The sequence below is a fragment of the Anguilla rostrata genome, chromosome 15 (assembly GCF_018555375.3).
Source record: "Anguilla rostrata isolate EN2019 chromosome 15, ASM1855537v3, whole genome shotgun sequence".
Classification (NCBI taxonomy): domain Eukaryota; kingdom Metazoa; phylum Chordata; class Actinopteri; order Anguilliformes; family Anguillidae; genus Anguilla; species Anguilla rostrata.
In genome coordinates this window covers 17,916,640-17,936,891 of record NC_057947.1, presented here as the reverse complement: position 1 = coordinate 17,936,891, position 20,252 = coordinate 17,916,640, and the positions used below count along the sequence as shown (strand labels likewise).

Genomic DNA, 20,252 nt, shown 5'->3' with positions numbered 1-20,252 from the left:
TTGAACTTTGAAAGCGTTAGCCGGCTGCATTTTTTTCCGGTCGGCGGCTTAAAGTCAGGGTTGGAAATATTCGTGTAAAATGCGCGGGGTGGTAGCGCCGAAGCATAGGCTCTGCTCTGGGGCCGCTGTCTGTGAACACTCTAGCAGTGGTTTGATGGTCCTAGGCCCTATTGTCTGGGAGCTATTGAACTTTGAAAGTGTTAGCCGGGTGCATTTTTTTCCGGTCGGCGGCTTAAAGTCAGGTTTGGAAATATTCGTGTAAAATCGCGCGGGGTGGTAGCGCCCGAAACATAGGCTCTGCTTCTCGGGGCCGCTGTCTGTGAACACTCTAGCAGTGGTTTGATGGTCCTAGGCCCTATTGTCTGGGAGCTATTGAACTTTGAAAGCTTAGCCGGCTGCATTTTTTCCGGTCGGCGGCTTAAAGTCAGGGTTGGAAATATTCGTGTAAAATTGCGCGGGGTGGTAGCGACCGAAGCATAGGCTCTGCTTCTCAGGGCCGCTGTCTGTGAACACTCTAGCAGTGGTTTGATGGTCCTAGGCCCTATTGTCTGGGAGCTATTGAACTTTGAAAGCGTTAGCCGGCTGCATTTTTTTCCGGTTGGCGGCTTAAAGTCAGGGTTGGAAATATTCGTGTAAAATCGCGCGGGGTAGTAGCGCCCGAAGCATAGGCTCTGCTTCTCGGGGCCGCTGTCTGTGAACACTCTAGCAGTGGTTTGATGGTCCTAGGCCCTATTGTCTGGGAGCTATTGAACCTTGATTGTGTTAGCCTGCTGCATTTTTTTCCGATCGGCGGCTTAAAGTCACGGTTGGAAATATTCGTGTAAAATCGCGCGGGGTGGTAGCGCCCGAAGCATAGGCTCTGCTTCTCGGGGCCACTGTCTGTGAACACTCTAGCAGTGGTTTGATGGTCCTAGGCCCTATTGTCTGGGAGCTATTGAACTTTGAAAGCGTTAGCCGGCTGCATTTTTTTCCGGTCGGCGGCTAAAAGTCAGGGTTGGAAATATTCGTGTAAAATTGCGCAGGGTGGTAGCGCCCGAAGCATAGGCTCTGCTTCTCGGGGCCGCTGTCTGTGAACAGTCTAGCAGTGGTTTGATGGTCCTAGGCCCTATTGTCTGGCAGCTATTGAACTTTGAAAGTGTTAGCTGGCTGCATTTTTTTCCGGTCGGCGGCTTAAAGTCAGGTTTGGAAATATTCGTGTAAAATCGCGCGGGGTGGTAGCGCCCGAAGCATAGGCTCTGCTTCTCGGGCCGCTGTCTGTGAACACTCTAGCAGTGGTTTGATGGTCCTAGGCCCTATTGTCTGGGAGCTATTGAACTTTGAAAGCGTTAGCCGGCTGCATTTTTTTCCGGTCGGCGGCTTAAAGTCAGGGTTGGAAATATTCGTGTAAAATCGCGCGGGGTGGTAGCGCCCGAAGCATAGGCTCTGCTTATCGGGGCCGCTGTCTGTGAACACTCTAGGTGGTTTGATGGTCCTAGGCCCTATTGTCTGGGAGCTATTGAACTTTGAAAGCGTTAGACGGCTGCATTTTTTTCCGGTCGGTGGCTTAATGTCAGGGTTGGAAATATTAGTGTAAAATTGCGCGGGGTGGTAGCACCCGAAGCATAGGCTCTGCTTCTCGGGGCCGCTGTCTGTCAACACTCTAGCAGTTGTATTGATGGTCCTAGGCCCTATTGTCTGGGAGCTATTGAACTTTGAAAGCGTTAGCCGGCTGCATTTTTTTCCGGTCGCGGCTTAAAGTCAGGGTTGGAAATATTCGTGTAAAATCGCGCGGGGTGGTAGCGCCCGAAGCATAGGCTCTGCTTCTGGGGGCCGCTGTCTGTGAACACTCTATCTGTGGTTTGATGGTCCTAGGCCCTATTGTCTGGGAGCTATTGAACTTTGAAAGCGTTAGACGGCTGCATTTTTTTCCGGTCGGTGGCTTAATGTCAGGGTTGGAAATATTAGTGTAAAATTGCGCGGGGTGGTAGCGACCGAAGCATAGGCTCTGCTTCTCAGGGCCGCTGTCTGTGAACACTCTAGCAGTGGTTTGATGGTCCTAGGCCCTATTGTCTGGGAGCTATTGAACTTTGAAAGCGTTAGCCGGCTGCATTTTTTTCCGGTCGGCGGCTTAAAGTCAGGGTTGGAAATATTCGTGTAAAATCGCGCGGGGGTGGTTGACGCCCGAAGCATGGCTCTGCTTCTCGGGCCGCTGTCTGTGAACACTCTAGCAGTGGTTTGATGGTCCTAGGCCCTATTGTCTGGGAGCTATTGAACTTTGAAAGCGTTAGCCGGCTGCATTTTTTTCCGGTCGGCGGCTTAAAGTCAGGGTTGGAAATATTCGTGTAAAATTGCGCGGGGTGGTAGCGACCGAAGCATAGGCTCTGCTTCTCAGGGCCGCTGTCTGTGAACACTCTAGCAGTGGTTTGATGGTCCTAGGCCCTATTGTCTGGGAGCTATTGAACTTTGAAAGCGTTAGCCGGCTGCATTTTTTTCCGGTCGGCGGCTTAAAGTCAGGGTTGGAAATATTCGTGTAAAATCGCGCGCGGTAGTTGCGCCCGAAGCATAGGCTCTGCTTCTCGGGGCCGCTGTCTGTGAACACTCTAGCAGTGGTTTGATGTACCTAGGCCCTATTGTCTGGGAGCTATTGACCTTTGAAAGTATTAGCCGGCTGCATTTTTTTCCGGTCGGCGGCTTAAAGTCAGGGTTGGAAATATTCGTGTAAAATCGCGCGGGGTGGTAGCACCCGAAGCATAGGCTCTGCTTCTCAGGGCCGCTGTCTGTGAACACTCTAGCAGTGGTTTGATGGTCCTAGGCCCTATTGTCTGGGAGCTATTGAACTTTGAAAGCGTTAGCCGGCTGCATTTTCTTCCGGTCGGCGGCTTAAAGTCAGGGTTGGAAATATTCGTGTAAAATCGCGAGCGGTAGTTGCGGCCGAAGCATAGGCTCTGCTTCTCGGGGCCTCTGTCTGTGAACACTCTAGCAGTGGTTTGATGGTCCTAGGCCCTATTGTCTGGGAGCTATTGAACTTTGAAAGCGTTAGCCGGCTGCATTTTTTTCCGAATGGCGGCTTAAAGTCACAGTTGGAAATATTAGTGTAAAATCGCGTTAATAATGCCCAAAACATAGGCTGTGCATCCCATGGCCATTGTTTGTGCAATGTTACTTTCATTCACTCTGTTTAACCCTCTGGGGTCGAGAGCTCTGCCGGCGGAGCTCGACAAGATTTTGTTGCTATTTGGATGAATAACTTCGCAAGCTTTTATCATACGGACACAACAAACACATTGACATGAACCTTAGAATCGTGGCATTCCAATGTGCCCATTGACAAAATAATATGAATTGTTTTAAGCTATTTAAAATGAGATCAAACAGACCATTGCCATGTGCTAAGTCTTTCTCATTAATATGTGATTTTCGCTCGGCAGTAAGTACGCCCAGACCACATTCACAAGATAATGACATGCTAATTGCTATCGATGGCAGGGGAGGGGCGATGCGTTTGATGTGCGAGAGCGCCTACTGTAAACAAGGATAAAATGTCACACAGAAGCATAGCCCACGTCTTCTCGGGCAATCCTTACATTTCATTTCGGAAAATGGCACGAATGACTGGACTGGATGTTCTTCATGCTTTGTGGGAGAGCGACCATGAAGACGCGAACTCATCAGGTCCGGACACTGAAGCTGACACTGATGAAGAACGGTGTCATTTCGAACTGCGAACTGATCCAGCTGAGGATCAACTTCATGAGAAAGTGTATTTCTTACGATAATATTGGTAGTGTGTACTGTATTGCAACTTATCTGTGTGTTTGTAAGAATATCCAGTAATATGCGCGTTTGTAAATTCCCACACTACGAACGATTCAATACTGCATCTCAAAAAATTGCACTGTAACTATTTTACTTGATCACTGTACGTAAATAACCTATGCGTGGCGTGTATTGGCGTGGCTAGGATTCTAAAACTGGGTGTCCTCGCACAATCGATATTAGCATATTGCATGTAAGTTCGGGAAATAAACTAACCACTTAGCTAAAAAGACCTACTTCAGATTGAGGCATTATTTATGAGTTGCGTGAGTTTAGCTAATGTTGTTTCGTTGATAGCTTTTATTATTTGTAAATATGTGTACTGTATTGCGATTTATGTGTGTGTTTGTAGGAATATCGAGTAATATGCGCGTTTGTAAATTTCCACACTAACCCTTGCATCTCAAAATTATAGGCTACCTCTCTGCATCTGGTTGTGTTTGTTTGGTTATTTGTATAAGATATAACTGCCACATTTTCTAAGTTTTGTTTTCATTAGTTAGTGGTTTGTCCCTTTTTTGTAAATCACATTGTTGTTGATGGGAATGTGCTGAATAAAGTTTGATTTGATGTCACATTTCCTAACAATTTTGTTTCTATTACATTTACAGAGATGCTGATCAGGTAACACGGCCTAGTTTACCACCTGCTAAGAGGCGACGCAAGCGTGGCAAGAGGACACCAGTCAGCAAGCAGCAAGCAGCTCAGCCAGCTTGGTCATGGAAAACTGAGAAATCTGCTGATGTGGCCCCACCGGTGATGCGTTTCCGTCCTGCGCGGCAACCTGGAGTGCAGCTGAGCTCGGCAGAAGCCCACACTCCTCTGGATTTGTTCAAACTATTTTTCTCTACAGATGCTGTCAGGACACTGTGCAAGAACACCAACGAGCATGCTGCCAGGGCAATAGCAAAAGGGAGCAAGTATAAATGGACTGACATTGGGATAGAGGAATTCTACAGGTACATTGGACTGATTTTTTACATGGCCATGGTAAAGCTGGACCAAATCAGAGATTACTGGCGGCAAAGTAGCATTTTCTCTGTCTCATTCCCAGCAACCGTAATGACAAGGGACAGATACAGAACTATTTGCTGGAATGTACACATGAGTGATGCAGACAAGGACCAAGAAAATTACAGGAAGCGTGGCACACCGCAGCATGACAAACTTTTCCGGGTCAGGCCTCTCATGGACACAATTCAGAATGCCTGCAAAGCCGTCTATCATCCTCGCAGGAACCTTGCAGTGGATGAAAGAATGGTAGCAACCAAAGCAAAGACTGGTATGACACAGTACATGAAAGAAAAGCCAAGAAAGTGGGGTTTCAAGTTGTTTGTGCTTTGTGACTCCAGCAATGGATACACTGTGGATTTTGCTGTGTACACAGGAAAGAACAGCTTTCAGACAGGACAAGGACTTTCATATAACTCTGTAATGTCACTTGTGAATCGTGCATTCTTGGGTTCCGGATATTATGTGTACATGGACAATTTCTATACGAGCCCAAAGCTCTTCAGGGACTTGTATGGACAAAACTTTGGTGCTTGTGGGACATATAGGGAGAACAGGAAGGAATGTCCACGCACTGCATGTAATGCTCTGACTAAGAAGTCAGGAAGAGGAGCTTTACGGTGGATAAGGGATGGTCCTCTGGTTTTTGTGAAGTGGATGGACACACGAGAGGTGTCTGTCTGTTCCACCATCCATGCAGCATTCACTGGGGACACAATACAGCGGAGGGTGAAGCAAGATGGTGTCTGGATTTCAAAGAACTTTCCATGCCCATCACCTATCATCCAGTACAATGCACACATGGGGGGTGTTGATCTGTCTGACCAACTGATACAGTATTACACAACACAGCACAAAAAAATGAGATGGTACCGGAAATTGTTTTTACATTTCTTGGACATTGCTGCCACAAATGCATACATCCTACATAAAGAACTGTCATCATTGGGACAACAGGAAGCAATGCCTCACAAGGCTTTCATGGAGGAGCTCACTGCGCAGCTGTGTGGCGTCTCACAGAAGGCACCTAATGTAACAAGATGGGAAAGTTATGGTCATGTGCCTGTGCCTACAGCCTCACAGACTCTGGATGCCAGCAAGGTGGCTTCAATTGGTCGCAAGACATGCAAACTCTGCAGGATGGACTTCAGGAAAAAACAGAACACTCCATGGAAGTGCAAGGAGTGTGATGTCCCCCTGTGTTTTCAGCCAGACAGGAACTGTTTTGCAAAATGGCACTTGAAACTTTGAAAGATTATACACAAAATATATAAAATAATGGTGTATACACGTAAGACCCCAGCTACAGTTAATTTAAAATACGCTAGCGTCGCTTGAGACATAGCCATCGATAGACTACCCAGCGTAGATGTTCTTGTTCAGAAATTCGGAAAATAGTAGCATCACGTTCAATGTGATTCTAGAAGTTTCCTTGATGCTCTGCATACCAGGATGTAGCTCACGTCGTTAGTCAAGTTAACTGATGCGCGCTTCTCGCAGGCTGGGGTTTGTAGGGGTAGCTAGCTCAAGCTAGTAACGTTGGAAATAATTATGATAGTACCAGAGGTGGGAAATCCAGGTTCAAAAACTAAAAGTCATCCCAGTGATTTTGTTACAAGCACTTGGTTTTGATAATTGGACAATTCGTCAGCCAGGAGAAGTAATTCGTGAAACCAGCTGGCAGAGTTCATGGGTGCAAGAAACAGATGACAGGACTTTTACTTTCTGACCCCTGGACTTTCCACGTCTGGCAAGCAATCGGACGTGGTTTATGGTTCATTAGAATCCCAGCCGGGACAATTTTTTCTCCAGGTTACTGTCGAAGGGAAATTAATTTAACCTAAGATTAGTGCTTATATTGCGAGATACGGGTACATGGTACCGGCTTTGGAGACAACTTTGAGTTTCTGCGTTGAATAGTTATCAAACTTATATGCAATAGGTTTTTATAACGTCTTCCGTGACCAAGCACCGCGTTAAGGTACCACATGCTCACCTGCTCGCTGTGTATTTGTTGACTAGTCCTAGCATAGAGCGTAAGGACTTGGAGAGGGTAGGAGGGGCCAGATACGAAGATATGAAGTCTAGGAAGTAACTGGAAACAGACTCTACTGCGCATGTTGAGGGCGACAGAGCTTGCTGCCTATTCAATTAAATGTAGAAAACCAAGGTGATTTATCAACCAAAGAAAACCTTATTGTCAATTTTCAGCTGTCCATCTGCAGCCACAGATAGAGCTAAAAGTGTTAGCTTACAGCCTTTTTTGTGTTTTTATTCTAGATGCATAGGGATGCTCGCAGTTGGTATCTCGTATGAATATGGGCAAGGCAAATTTCCCAAAAAATGCCCCAGTTGTTGGCTTTGGGAAGAATCCTCCAACTTGGATCACCTCTGGTTCAAACCTGAAAGACTACTGCAATACAGCCAATCAGAATAACCAATTATGTGCTCTACAGACTTGTTAGAGTCAGAGTAATCTGAGTCACTGATAATGTCCTTTGATCCAAAATTGAATATTTCAATGCTGTTCATTTCTGTCATCTTTTCTAGCTAAAGGTATAATAGCAGAGCCGTTTGTCTTCCACCTATTACGTCACACATCACAGAAATACTTTTCTGATGTGACTTCAGGTTTTTACATCAGGAGTGATCAATTTGTCAGATTTGTATCCTTACTAACAACAATTTCAGCTTAATTTAATGGTAAAATCTCTCTAAAAAGCATTGGTCTATTATCTTTGGGGGATGTCATTATGTGGTGCTTACCCTTTAAGGCCTAAATGCAGGGCATCCGTCGCTGTGTGTCTGCCATAATTTGATCCCTGACCCAATAGAGTGTTACAGTGCTGACGTAACAAAAACGATGATTAATAGGCTGTTTGGAAACATGCAGTGTTACCTTGAAACTGTTATTTTCACTGTGCGGTTTCATCTGTATTGCTTACGGTTAATAAAATGAGTGAAACCAACAGTTGTGTTTAGTTTCATGATTTAACAGAATTTTCTCTCTCCCTTCTGATAGAGTTTTGCAGTCTTGCATCTTTCCACTGTCAGCTCTGCATCGAATGCAACCTTTGTATTTGTCTTTTCTGTCTTGCAGGAGTGTTACTCTACGTATTACTAGAACTGAAGCCACCAACTCTCCTAAATATCCCCTGTGTGTCTCCAGAACACATGGGTGATGGATTATCTAACCAAAAATTGAATTTGACCCGACTGGACACTACCGTTTCCTCCAGACAGCATGCCAAAGGACAAAGCACTTTAACCAGGCTTAAAATCATCAATGGAGTCATATTAATTTTCTTATTATTGATTATATGTCAATTCACAGTACAGTAGTCCTTTTCTGCCATATTAGTCCGATTTGATCCGCATTTGGTTGTGAGAATGGGCCCTTCGATGGAAGCTGCAGACATTGCTGTTGTGGTGCTTTACTTTCTGCTGGTCTTGTCCATTGGCCTATATGCCATGTGGAAGGCCAATCGGAGCACGGTTCGTGGGTACTTCCTGGCCGGGCGCTCCATGAACTGGGTTGTGATCGGCGCGTCCCTGTTTGTCAGTAACATCGGCAGCGAGCACTTCATCGGCCTGGCGGGCTCTGGAGCGGCGAGCGGCTACGCAGTCGCAGCCTTCGAGTTCAATGCGCTGCTGGTCCTGCAGCTGCTGGGCTGGGTCTTCATCCCCGTCTACATCTACTCCGGCGTGTACACCATGCCGGATTACCTGGCCAAGCGCTACGGCGGCAAACGGCTGAAGATGTACTTGGCCGGTCTCTCCCTCCTGCTCTACGTCTTCACCAAGCTCTCTGTGGCCCTGTACTCGGGCGCGCTCTTCATTCAGGAGTCTCTGGGCTGGGACCTGTACCTGTCCGTCATCCTGCTGATCGCCATGACCGCGGTGTTGACGGTGACTGGCGGGCTGGCGGCTGTCATCTACACCGACACGCTCCAGGCGGTGCTCATGATCGCGGGCGCGCTCACCCTGACCGCTATCAGCCTGGCCAAGGTGGGGGGGCTGGAGGCGGTGCGCACCAAGTACATGTTGGCCACCCCCAACGTCACTGCCATCCTGGCGTCCGGGAACTTCACCTACAGCAGCACCTGCCGCATCCACCCCAAACCGCAGGCGCTGAAGGTCCTGCGCGGCCCGCTGGACGAAGACCTCCCGTGGCCCGGGTTCCTCCTGGGCCAGACCCCGTCATCCATCTGGTACTGGTGCGCCAATCAGGTCATCGTCCAGCGCGTGCTAGCGGCCAAAAACATCGCCCACGCCAAGGGCTCCACTCTGATGGCGGGGTTCCTGAAGGTCCTGCCCATGTTCGTCATCGTCATCCCCGGGATGATCTCGCGCATCCTGTTCACGGACGAGCTGGCCTGCATCGGGCCCGAGCACTGCCTGCGGGTGTGCCAGAGCCAGGCCGGCTGCTCCAACACGGCGTACCCGCGGCTGGTGATGAGCGTGATGCCCGCGGGGCTGCGCGGGCTCATGATGGCCGTGATGATCGCCGCCCTGATGAGCGACCTGGACTCCATCTTCAACAGCGCCAGCACCATCTTCACGCTAGACGTGTACAAGATGGTGCGCAAGAGCTCCTCCTCCAGGGAGCTGATGGTGGTGGGCCGGCTGTTCGTGGTCGTCATGGTGGCCATCAGCATCGCCTGGGTGCCCGTCATCGTCCAGATGCAGGGCGGCCAGATGTACATGTACATCCAGGAGGTGGCCGGCTACCTGACCCCGCCCGTCGCCGCCCTCTTCCTGCTGGGCGTGTTCTGGAAGCGCTGTAATGAGGCGGGGGCCTTCTGGGGGGGGCGTGACCGGTTTCGTGCTGGGCTCCGCCCGCCTGGTCCTGGCCTTTATTTACCGGGAGCCCCCCTGCGATCGCCCTGACGACCGGCCGGCTCTGATCAGCGGGGTGCACTACATGTACGTGGCGGCCGGGCTGTTCTGGGTGTCGGGGCTGGTGGTGGTGGGGGTCAGCCTGTGCACCCTGCCCCCCAGCGAGGAGCAGGTAAGCAGCACCACTCTGTGGGGGCTGCGGCGCAAGGGCCGGCAGCCAATCAGATACCAGGAGGGGAGCGTCACCCACTGTAACGGCACCAGCAGGCCCCACAAGCCGCCGCCCTCCAGCACACAGACAGAGGGAGGCACTGGGCCGGCCGACATCGTCCTGCTGGTCTCTCCCTCAGGCCGGCCAGAGAGCCCCGCCCCCACCGAACACCACGGGAACGGCCATGCCCACCTGGACCACCGTGAGGACAGCGATGGCGCTGTGAGGGAGAGAGGGAGGTGCCTGAAGGCTCTGGACTGGTTCTGCGGCTACAGAGAGCCGGCTAGGATTGCCTCACCCGCAGACGCCCTGCCCAACACTTCCCGGGAAGAGGACAGGGGCCTGGTTCTGGAGATGCTTTACGAGCCTCCCAGAGTCAGACTGGTCCTGAACCTGGGCCTTCTGATGGTGTGCTGCTTAGGGCTCTTCATGCTCATCTTTTTCTCTCTGTAGAGGCCTGGCCAGACTGACCCTGCTGACTTCATGCTACAGACACATTTGTAAAGATTTGCTGCTGACTAATTGGGGATTTTTAAAATTTAAAGCTTTGTGGGGGACTCTTATCGCCATCGTTAGACTTACTTCATTCCATAGTTACGGCGCAGTCACTTTGCGGGGAGAAATGGCAGCAACTGAGAAGTCCTTAAAGTCCTTCTTACACTCTAACCAAAAGTGGTTCTGAAACATCCGTTGTCATTGATGGCCAAATGCATATATATGTAGTAGCTTTCTATTATCAGAAGTGATAAAATGTGAAACCTGCCTTACTTTCTGCTGTTCACTCTGAGTGCAGCTCTCGTAAGTAAAATGTGTTTGCGTGAAACGCTCATTTGCTACAGCACTATGTGACAGGACAGGAACAGATGCACTTTATTGGGGTCCTTTTTGTGATCAAGCCCTCATTTCAATTGGCCATGCCTCTTTTTATCCTCATTTGACTATAATGACACATATAGTTTTGTGTTACGTATCACGGTACTGCTGTATTATCCTACTGTCCCTGGCTGTTTAATCTGTTGTGTGTGCGAGTATCCGAAGCCTTTACTGACTCGGGGTTTAACTGCAGCGCTGGAACAAGCACAAGATGTACTGATTTTCCCCTGTGGTATTTATTTTAATATTAATAGAATATTAAGACGACCTAAAAATATCATTTTCAGGATAGCAAAAATCAGATTTTACTAGTAAATTACTTGTACGCATTGAATTGTATTATGAATTACAAAGCGAATTAAGGTTTGCTCCTTTAATTTATTAATTTTGTTAAGGTTAATTGCTCAGCATCCAATTATTACTAAGAAGAAGCTGATTAAATTGTGAGAAATGAAGATGGGAATAACTGAGCGAAAATCCATTTACTATATTTGGATGGTTACAATACGTCCAGCCTGTATTTATTTTTGGCGCATAAAACAATTAAGCTGTTTCTGAAAATAAAGTCACCTCCCCAGTGTACTGTGAGGTCCCACGTTTCACTGCTGTGCAAAATTCACTACTCTTGTTTTAGCCTGATATAGTCATTTTAAAAGAAAAAAAGGTGGGTATGGTCTTTACGCCATTGGCACCTGGGTTTCAGAACTCTGTGTATAAATTGTTGTGTGTACATTGTTCTCTGGGGTTCAGATTGCATTTGATCAGAAATTCAACACAACAATTTTTTAAAGTTTTAGTTCCCTTCAGTATACAGCGACTCACTTTCCATGAAGTATGTGAACATTGTTGCTGGTAATCAACATATCGCCAAAGTTTTGACTTTACAGGTCATGGAGTTTAAGCAGGTATTTAACCAATGTTTGTGTCTGTTGTAATAGGTAAGTTCACTTACACTGTCATTTACTTTAAATAAGTAACAAATTGTGACCATTCTAAAATGTATATTTTTGGCTTTGTATTTTTATACAGATGTGTATTGTTGTAAAGTACAGATTTGAAACTTTTCCTATTCAGCTATCTGTGTGCCTGAGAGTGGTTTTTGACTTCCCTTTTTTATTGTGACCTGTACATTTGAAACTGAAAGTAACAAATGGTGACCAGTTGTTTGGTGAAATTAGCCTACATGCTCAGTTAAATGTGGTATTCCTATATATTATATAAAATGAAAAAATGTTTTTAGGTGATTAAAGTTTACAACATACATGCTGGTTAGATTCACCAAAGGTGGTCCTGTCTGACAATAAGAACAAACTGAGGATTCGCCTTAACGTCTCATTAGGCTTGAAACATAAAAATGTACATGAGGAGGCATTGTCATTTTTTACAGAGGAATTACATTTTGATTTATTTTGGACAAATTAAGTGTGCAAATACTGGTTTGAAATAAATTAATTAAAATATCCCTTTGTGTGCTCATTTGTGTACATGTTTATTTGTATATTAACTCAGGTTCACCACCAAACCGCACCTGCCATAAGGAGAGAGTGCCTGCCACAAGGTGTGTGAAAGCCAATGCACTCTGAACAGAGAGGAGACACATTTACAAGTACAGAATGCACCACGCTCACCTTATTATATATATATATATATTTTTTTTTTTTTTTTTACAGTATGTGTATACATACTGTTTGTATATGTACACACGTATATATAAATTTAGTATGCTTTAAATACTAGCTGTGTGGTACGCAAATGTGCCAGGCCCAGAGTTTGTCAAACTTAGAGGAAACTGCAGGCTGAGTGAGAGGAGGGGGGGATTTGGATCTACAGTCTTATCAGTGTCTTTCTGCAACTCTGTGCCTGTGAGACGTGCCTCTTTCCTGCCTGGTAATTTTCCACTTGTTCGTGTCCCAGATACTCAGTGCTTGCTGAAAACTGAGTTGCGACAAAGAAGATCTCATGAAGAAGACCTTGAATTTTAAAGATGTTCTGTCTGTATAAATATTCTAAATATAGCTGGCTGTAAAATAGTATGTGCTCAGTGTTCGAATAGATGTCCAATTTTTTTTTGCCTACAGACAACGTCAAGGTATTGTCACTTTAAAGGACCGCATTATATAAACAGTCTAAAGAGTTTTATTGTTAAATGAACATATCATGCTGTCAACAACCTTTTCTCTTACATGTATAAATCTAATAGTATCTTTGTATCTTTTAAAACATGTTTATTATGGCCTTTAACAATGAACTCTCCCCATTCATGTGTGTAGAAGCAGCAATCACCTCATCTCTGGATGAGGAACGGTACAGTGGGGTCCATTTACGGGAGTTTTACAGCGGAAATTTCCGGGCTGTGTTTGTCAGACCCCCCCTCAGGGTCTGCTGTCCACAGGCCTGATTCTGGGGTAAACGGAGTGAAATGTCCTTGCGATGATGCACAGAGGAGGAGGCGCCACCTCCAAGCCCTCCAACCAACCATAGAGGATGGACTGAACTGCACTGCTTCGTGGATCTTTATCAGGAACATGCAGGTGGGTGAAATCTTATCTTGTACGGGTCATAAAAAATTCACTGAAGAACAGTAACACCCAGTTCGGAACTGTTCTCCCTTCACCCAGAAGTGTGTGCATACAGTACTTTGTGTCGCTTTAAAGCAGTGCATTTTAAAACCGGTTTTGCTTTTGCAACCCCTTTCTCTCTGTTGACAGATTTTAAGAGTGTTAGGATACAGCGGTGCACTTCCAGCTAAGTTATTGAGGTGACTGTCCTGGGACAAACCTCAGCACCTTTTCATGGAGCAGGACTGATCTGATATGATTTGATTTGACAGTAATTAATAAGGAAGCCATATTTCCAATATGTCAGCTTGCTATTGTCTACAGTCTTTATTATCAGATAAATTTCACTTGCATTTATTTTTCCAGGTGAGTTGCATTACTGGACCTGTGGTTATGCTGTATTTGGGTCAGTTTTTTTTTGCAGTGAGCTAAGGGTGGAAAGATGAATCACACGATGGGCTTACTCTTTAAAACCGAGCAGCATTTAGCCACCTGCCTTTTTAAAACCTACTGGCTCTTCTATTTGGCGTGCTACACTTGTCTGTTATTGGAAGTGTCGCTTGGCCGCTGCCGGTGCTGGCTGTTTGTGGTTATCTCTCATGCTTTCCTGGCCAGCCTGCCTTTGGGCAGGAAGTCCCCTTTAGTGGAAAAGTACTGGGGCTCAGCAGGGCATGGGGCTGCAGAGCCAGTGAGAGCACAGACACACCAAGGGGCAGGAAAAAAGAAGATGTCTTAAGCGCAAAGTGCTCCTTTACATCTGAGCTGCTGACCTGAGGAAACCACAGGTACGGACATCCTCTGTCACATTGTTCATTCTGGGTCTGGATTTCATTATTCTCCATGCAGGCTGCTGAAAAATAGTCCTGCTGAGTCTGAGTCCCCATTATTCTTTGACCAAATGACTAAATAATTTGATATCCAGCGTTTTTTGGAAGATCTCTGTCTTGCCTAAGCACATTCACATTTATGAGCGCTTAGTGAGATAGTATTAGTATCCGATCCTGCCAAATTGTAATACACCATTAATATAAGGCCTATGTACATAATCAAGGTCATCTGTGAGAGAGGAAACAACAACTCACATCATGTTACATCGATGCATTAATTTATTTTGATTCTATTACGAACACTAAATATGAGTGGAACATTTAGTGTTTCTCATATTCTAAGTCTATTGATATAAGCTCTTGACATCCCAACCAACACTCTCATCAGTTTCCGTATCCTGACAGATGCTGAAAACAGCTGCCAGTAGGTTCTCTGACAGCAGAGAGAGTTCTGCCACTGACCCACTTACTTCACTAATACAAGGCCGTGATTCCAGCTTGCAATAATATGGGAACACTGTTGGAGAAAGCCTGTGGTGAATAACAAACTTGTAACAATGCCATTTCATGATTTTTGTGCTTCCAAACCACATTTTTCAGCTATATTGTAGCAAGTTCCTCGTTTTTTTTTCAGGAGCAAAGCATTTTATGGACATTCTTGTGACCTGACAACATAAATAAATTACAATATTTTTGAAACATTCCAAGACCTAAAAAATAACTGTTTCAACGGTGTTATTTTACTCGCTGGGTTCATACTAATTACTTGATTGAGACACTCAGATAGCACACTGCAGAGATCATTAGGAGATAGATTAGTTGTTTACCAGGATATTGCACCCTACAACATTGTGTTTGGATGATGACTGTTGAGTGTTAGCCGTGCAGCTGTGGGCGAGTGTGAGGGAAAGGGTGGGTGAAACTGTCATATCTCCATTATATTGGGATGGTAAGTTCAATAGTTCAGGTGATTCAGGTGTATGAATGTGTTATTGTCACCAAAAATCATATGCAATAATTTATAATCAAATACCATATGAATCCCCAAGAATAATGAGCATGCAGGTTAGTTCTGAAGTGCTGCCTAACCACGTAGGTGAATCTGTGCTGCATGCTGAGTTCCATTGAATAATGTATTCACATTACAAAAGTGATTTATGATGCTGTGAAGACCACATCTACCACTTTTCGTTTAGAATAACTGCTTCAGAATAAAACCAGAGCTAAAACCATTTGCACAACAGTGAAATGTGGGACATCTCGATACACTGGGGATTTCCTTTGCTCAGACATAGAATATTACTGGACGGTGTTTGAAGAAATGGCTTCATATTCATTTTATTACTTTGCAGCATAAATACACAATTACAATAGATTGTAAACATTTAAAAGTAACGATTTTCACTTAAAACGTTTGAGCTTCAGAAGAATGTCATGCATGCACAGAATAACATTTAATATCATTTGTGTGCATTATTTTGGATGGCTGGTAACACTGGACTTCAAGGTCAAGGTGTGTTCTTTCACACACTGTGCAGTGCATACATTCCTCTGATGGCAGTCTGACGCTGTTGCTTTCTTTGCTGCCGCCTGTGGGACTTTAGCTGTAATTGCACCCCAGGGTCTCGTTCATCTGCTTTCAATGCATTAAATAAAAGCGTAAAAAAGCAGCTACTTTTTAAAAATAGAAATGAAATGTGATTTTTTGAAAATCCAATAGTGTTCTGCGCTTTTATATGTATCTGCTGATGGCGTGTGTTGGGCTGGCTGTGCTTGGAATGTGCTGTCGATGGGCCCATTCTACCACTGCACTTCAGAATTATGCCTGTTTTCTTTTCTCCTGCCCAACACATACATTTAGAACTACATCACACAGTTACCACGGCAGTGTACTCCAGAGTTCTTTTGGGTAGCCAGCTGAACATGTGTGCATGCGTGTGTCTATATTATGTTGTATATGAAGCAGTCATGTTGTTGTGTCTTCTTGGATTGCTGGATCAGGATTATTTTGTTTTCTCTGGCCAGCCCTTAAATGAGAGCTTTTGAAAGTGGCCAGTGGGATCTCACTCCTACTGTGCTCTCTCTTAATGAGGCAGAGCTGTTCACAGACCTGTTTAGGCACAATGGCTCTGCCTGGACAAGTTACCAAAAACACTACTGTGACAGCATGCACCGACAGCTCTGAAGGGAAAACACTTGCTTTTGCTTTTATTTGGATTAAGGATTTATTTGGATTAAGGCCCTGTACACTTTTCAGAAACAAATTTCAATAAATGCCTATCGACATTAATATGAGAATGCCCAGAGCTTCATGAAGACCAGGTTACCTTGCAAAGATAATATCAGTCCCTGTTCCACAGTGCCACAGCTGTTGGACACATATTTATAATGTAGTTTTTTTTTTCAATAAATGCTACAGAATTACAAATCTGGAACAGCATCATTAGCACATTTTTCAAAAATGATGTATGTACCTCTCATCTCAGGCCAGATAAATCATGGTGCACTAAAATTTTTTATCTATTGCCCTTGTCATCATAGAAACTATAAGAGTTCACAGAACCTCTTCTTTTTTCAACAGAACACACCGTGGGGGTTGCCAGGACAACAGGACATATTCCTGCAGGAGCTGGCTGTCGTGGAAACCACAGTATATGAAGGCCTGCAGGAAATTTCTGCGGCTTCACAGACCACACATCCCAGAGGACGTCTCAGAGTCCTCTCCCTAACACAGGAACTATTTGTCTACTGCTAACCTGTAAACAACAAGCACATTACAGTTTAGCTGTACCCCACACCTTCACTACATCAGTGTGCCATGAATGAAAGGCCTCTGAGTGTTTGGGGGTTTATAATGTTTCTGTGTTAGTTAGTGAATTAACACTAAGCTTTCATAGTTCTCTAATTGTGTGTTTAGAATGGAAATGTTTACATGTAAATTTTAAGTGCTTCCAATTAATAATTTACTGTGATGAATACAAAAAATTGCATATAATTATTTAGATTTATGTGTAATTATGTTTGCCTCCTACTCTCACAGTATGTGTTGCACAGATGTGTGCATAGATGTGTAAATAGTTTACAGACTGCTTCTGTAAATCTCCATGTGAGTAACAGTTACGCATGAAGGGAATGCAATGTAGTAGATCATGCACAATATTAATATAGAATTTTATCGAAAAGATGTGGACAGTAGTCTTAGGTTTGAGTCTTCATGCACTCAGTAAATAACAGCACATTTTATAATGACTGATTAAACTGAAAAATTTTGTTACTTGATGAGAACATATTAAAATCATTCAAACTAATTCGAGACGGTCATTGGTGTTTTGTCTGAATTCTAAAATGCGCAGAGATGTTCCTGTGGGGCTTTGGTTTGTGGGCTACAGCCCGATGGCTTCCCTTGTTTTTGTTGAATTTACCTACGGTCCAGTTACTACAACCACCCCAAAACAGCCCAGTCACTACAACCATTTCAGAACAGGCGTGTGTGTGGAGCTTCTCCCCCTCCCTCTCCCGGCCCTGTCTGTTCATTGAGAGCAGTGATGAGTGTGCCTTCCTCCTTCACGTGAGCAGATCAGCCTCGGTGTCAGAGTCCCCGTGTGTGTGCAGGGAGAGCAGTGTCATCTGACAGTGCGGCTGATTTGCCATGCAAAGTGACCTGCCATGCCTGCTTAGCAAACACGCCAGTCCTCTGTCATTCCCTCTTTAACATGAGCAAGCCAAGAGTTGGCCTTTGTGTGCAGGACAGGAACTGCACGGGGGACTAACCAACTGTTTCCAGTGGTCGATGCGGCTTGGCTGAAGGCTTTCAGAGGTCTACGTCTGAAAATATAAGGTACTTCAACCATGCCCACTTGCATTTGAGAGGGTTAGAAATTTGATTGTTTTGTTTGTATCCTGTCTTCTAATTGTTGAAAGAAGTAAGCAATGTCTTAAGTAGATTTAAGGAAAGTAAGAAATAATGTAATCAGAATTGCGCAGCACCATGAGTGGTTGTGGATTGTATGGCACCGTTAACACAGGACGTGAGTTTAAAAATGTGTGGAGACGCAGTCATCGGTGACATTAAGTATAATTGCCTCTTTCTTTAAAAAGAGAAGCTTTTGAATTTCTCTGTTGTTTGTGCTTTGTAAGTGGCTCTGCTACATGAAGTAAACATAAATATAAATGTACAGAATCCTATACTGATATACTCACAGTAAATGCCTTGTAATATCTATTTAAATTGTAGCACTTTTAGTCAATAATTCCTTTGGAAATTGACTTTATTCATTGCAAGATATTCTCCTGTTTTAATGTGAAATATAAGGGCAGTTTGATGCCACTATCCCTAAGAGTTCAATCTGGCTCAGAATGAACTGCAGAATTAAAACATACAGTATATCAATACTAGTAACCCATTTATACAGACAGTGCAATATGCACAGTCAGCACATATGGGTTTAATAAACTGAACTTTTATTGAATCTGCAACGAATCAGGATGAGGACACAGTTAACCTCGAGCTTCAGATCTGACTCCCCAAAAACTGATGTGACCTTACAGCCATCTGTGCCGAGGAAGCTGCTGTTCTCAAAACAATCTATTTTAAAGGGCAAAAACTGGTTTTATGAGTCCTTATACATGTGCAAACAAATGTATTAGTTATTGCTGCCAAGGTTGTAGGCCCACCCACAAACCCCGGGAGTATTTGGGAATCAGTAAGACACATACGATATCATTGCTTGTTAAATTTCATATGGGTCTGCTACCCCTTTTCTCTGAAGTTCAGAGGATTTTTACATTTTCATGTACATGTATTTCTTTACATCTGTTATTTTACATAAAGAGGACAGCTAAAATGTAGATTATAGAAAAGATACCTAAAGAAGAATTGAAAAGGGGTTAGAACTTACGTGTTGACAGGTAAGAGAGGCAGTGTTTTAAGTGAGGAGACAGTGCAGGTCTAGGTTAGAGGGAGGGTGTAAGTTCAGGTGTAGGTGAAATGAACAGATCTGCTGATTGGATGTGACCTCGTTCTGTGGTCTTGCCTTCACTCACCTGACAGCTGCTGAGCATGCTGGGACTGCAGTGAGTCACCATGGACCCAGAGGAGCTGGAGCTGCAGAGTGACTCTCAGTACCGCGCCTACAGGGCGGCCATCGAGAAGGCGCTGCGCAGCTTCGAGTCCTCCAGCGAGTGGGCCGACCTCATCTCCTCCCTGGACAAACTGACCAAGGCACGGGTGTCCGCTCCGCTCCCTCTGGGTTAATGCTACGCTGGTGTCACTGCTCAAGGAGGGCAGCATGGTTTCGGAGGCAGTGGTATCCTGCTCACCCTGGGTTGGCTTTATAGACCATTAAGGGAAGCTAGAGGGGCGGTTAGAGGGTGACTTGTAGCCGTGGTGTTTGTATGTACATCTTTAACTTTGTCAGTGAGTGACAGAACCCAGCAGGAAGTCTAGTGGTCCCTGTGTTGTGGGTTTAGGAGTGCAGAAGTAACACCACTATCAACGAAGGTTCAGTTTGGATGCTTTTTTTTGTTGGATGTTTTTACCATTCTTAAAACCAGAAGCCTCAGTACAAATCCAGTGTGTGAAAGCAAACTATGTAAATGCAGAAAGATATTATATCTTCAGTAGTAGGCTGGTGGTAAGTGTTTTACTGCTCCCTTTGTTCTCTCCAGGGTAATCATCAGCCTGGTGTGCACACTGAAATGAATGCTTTAGTTTCACTGTCCCTCTACTCCATATACCTCTTGACCGCACATTAACATTGTGTGTGTAAGTGGATGTAGCTGAACAGTGCTGCCAACAGTTTGGTGTCGTTATCAGTTAATTGTTCCTAGCAATTGAGAGAGTGTTGTATGTTGGATGCTGTGTGGAATAAATGGATGAAGGAGGCAATTGAAAGCGAACGCACAGCTCACTCTTTCTTTCCCCTCTGTGGGTAGTATTGGAGGAGAGTTTGTGTTATTTTGGCTGGTCCTATGGTAAAGGCCACACAGTGTGGAGTATGGTGGATTCAGTGCTGACCTGCTGTCACTGTGTCTCACTTGTCTCCCTCTCCTCTGTCATAAGGCCCTCCAAAATAACCCGAACTTCCTTCTTCTCTCCCTTGTTCCCTCCCTCTCTATCTCTCCCGTTCTTCCACTCTC

General features: G+C 45.1%; 1 long non-coding RNA gene and 1 pseudogene across 1 annotated transcript; both read left to right on the top strand.

The window, feature by feature from the left end:
• Positions 1-2,218: 2,218 nt before the first annotated feature.
• On the top strand, positions 2,219-12,189 carry LOC135240911 (sodium/myo-inositol cotransporter-like; annotated as a pseudogene).
• Positions 12,190-13,663: 1,474 nt separating this feature from the next.
• On the top strand, positions 13,664-20,197 carry LOC135240892 (uncharacterized). The gene is made up of 3 exons (XR_010325820.1): positions 13,664-14,072; positions 16,696-17,952; positions 19,165-20,197. It is a non-coding gene; the product is annotated as an uncharacterized LOC135240892 (long non-coding RNA).
• Positions 20,198-20,252: the final 55 nt, after the last annotated feature.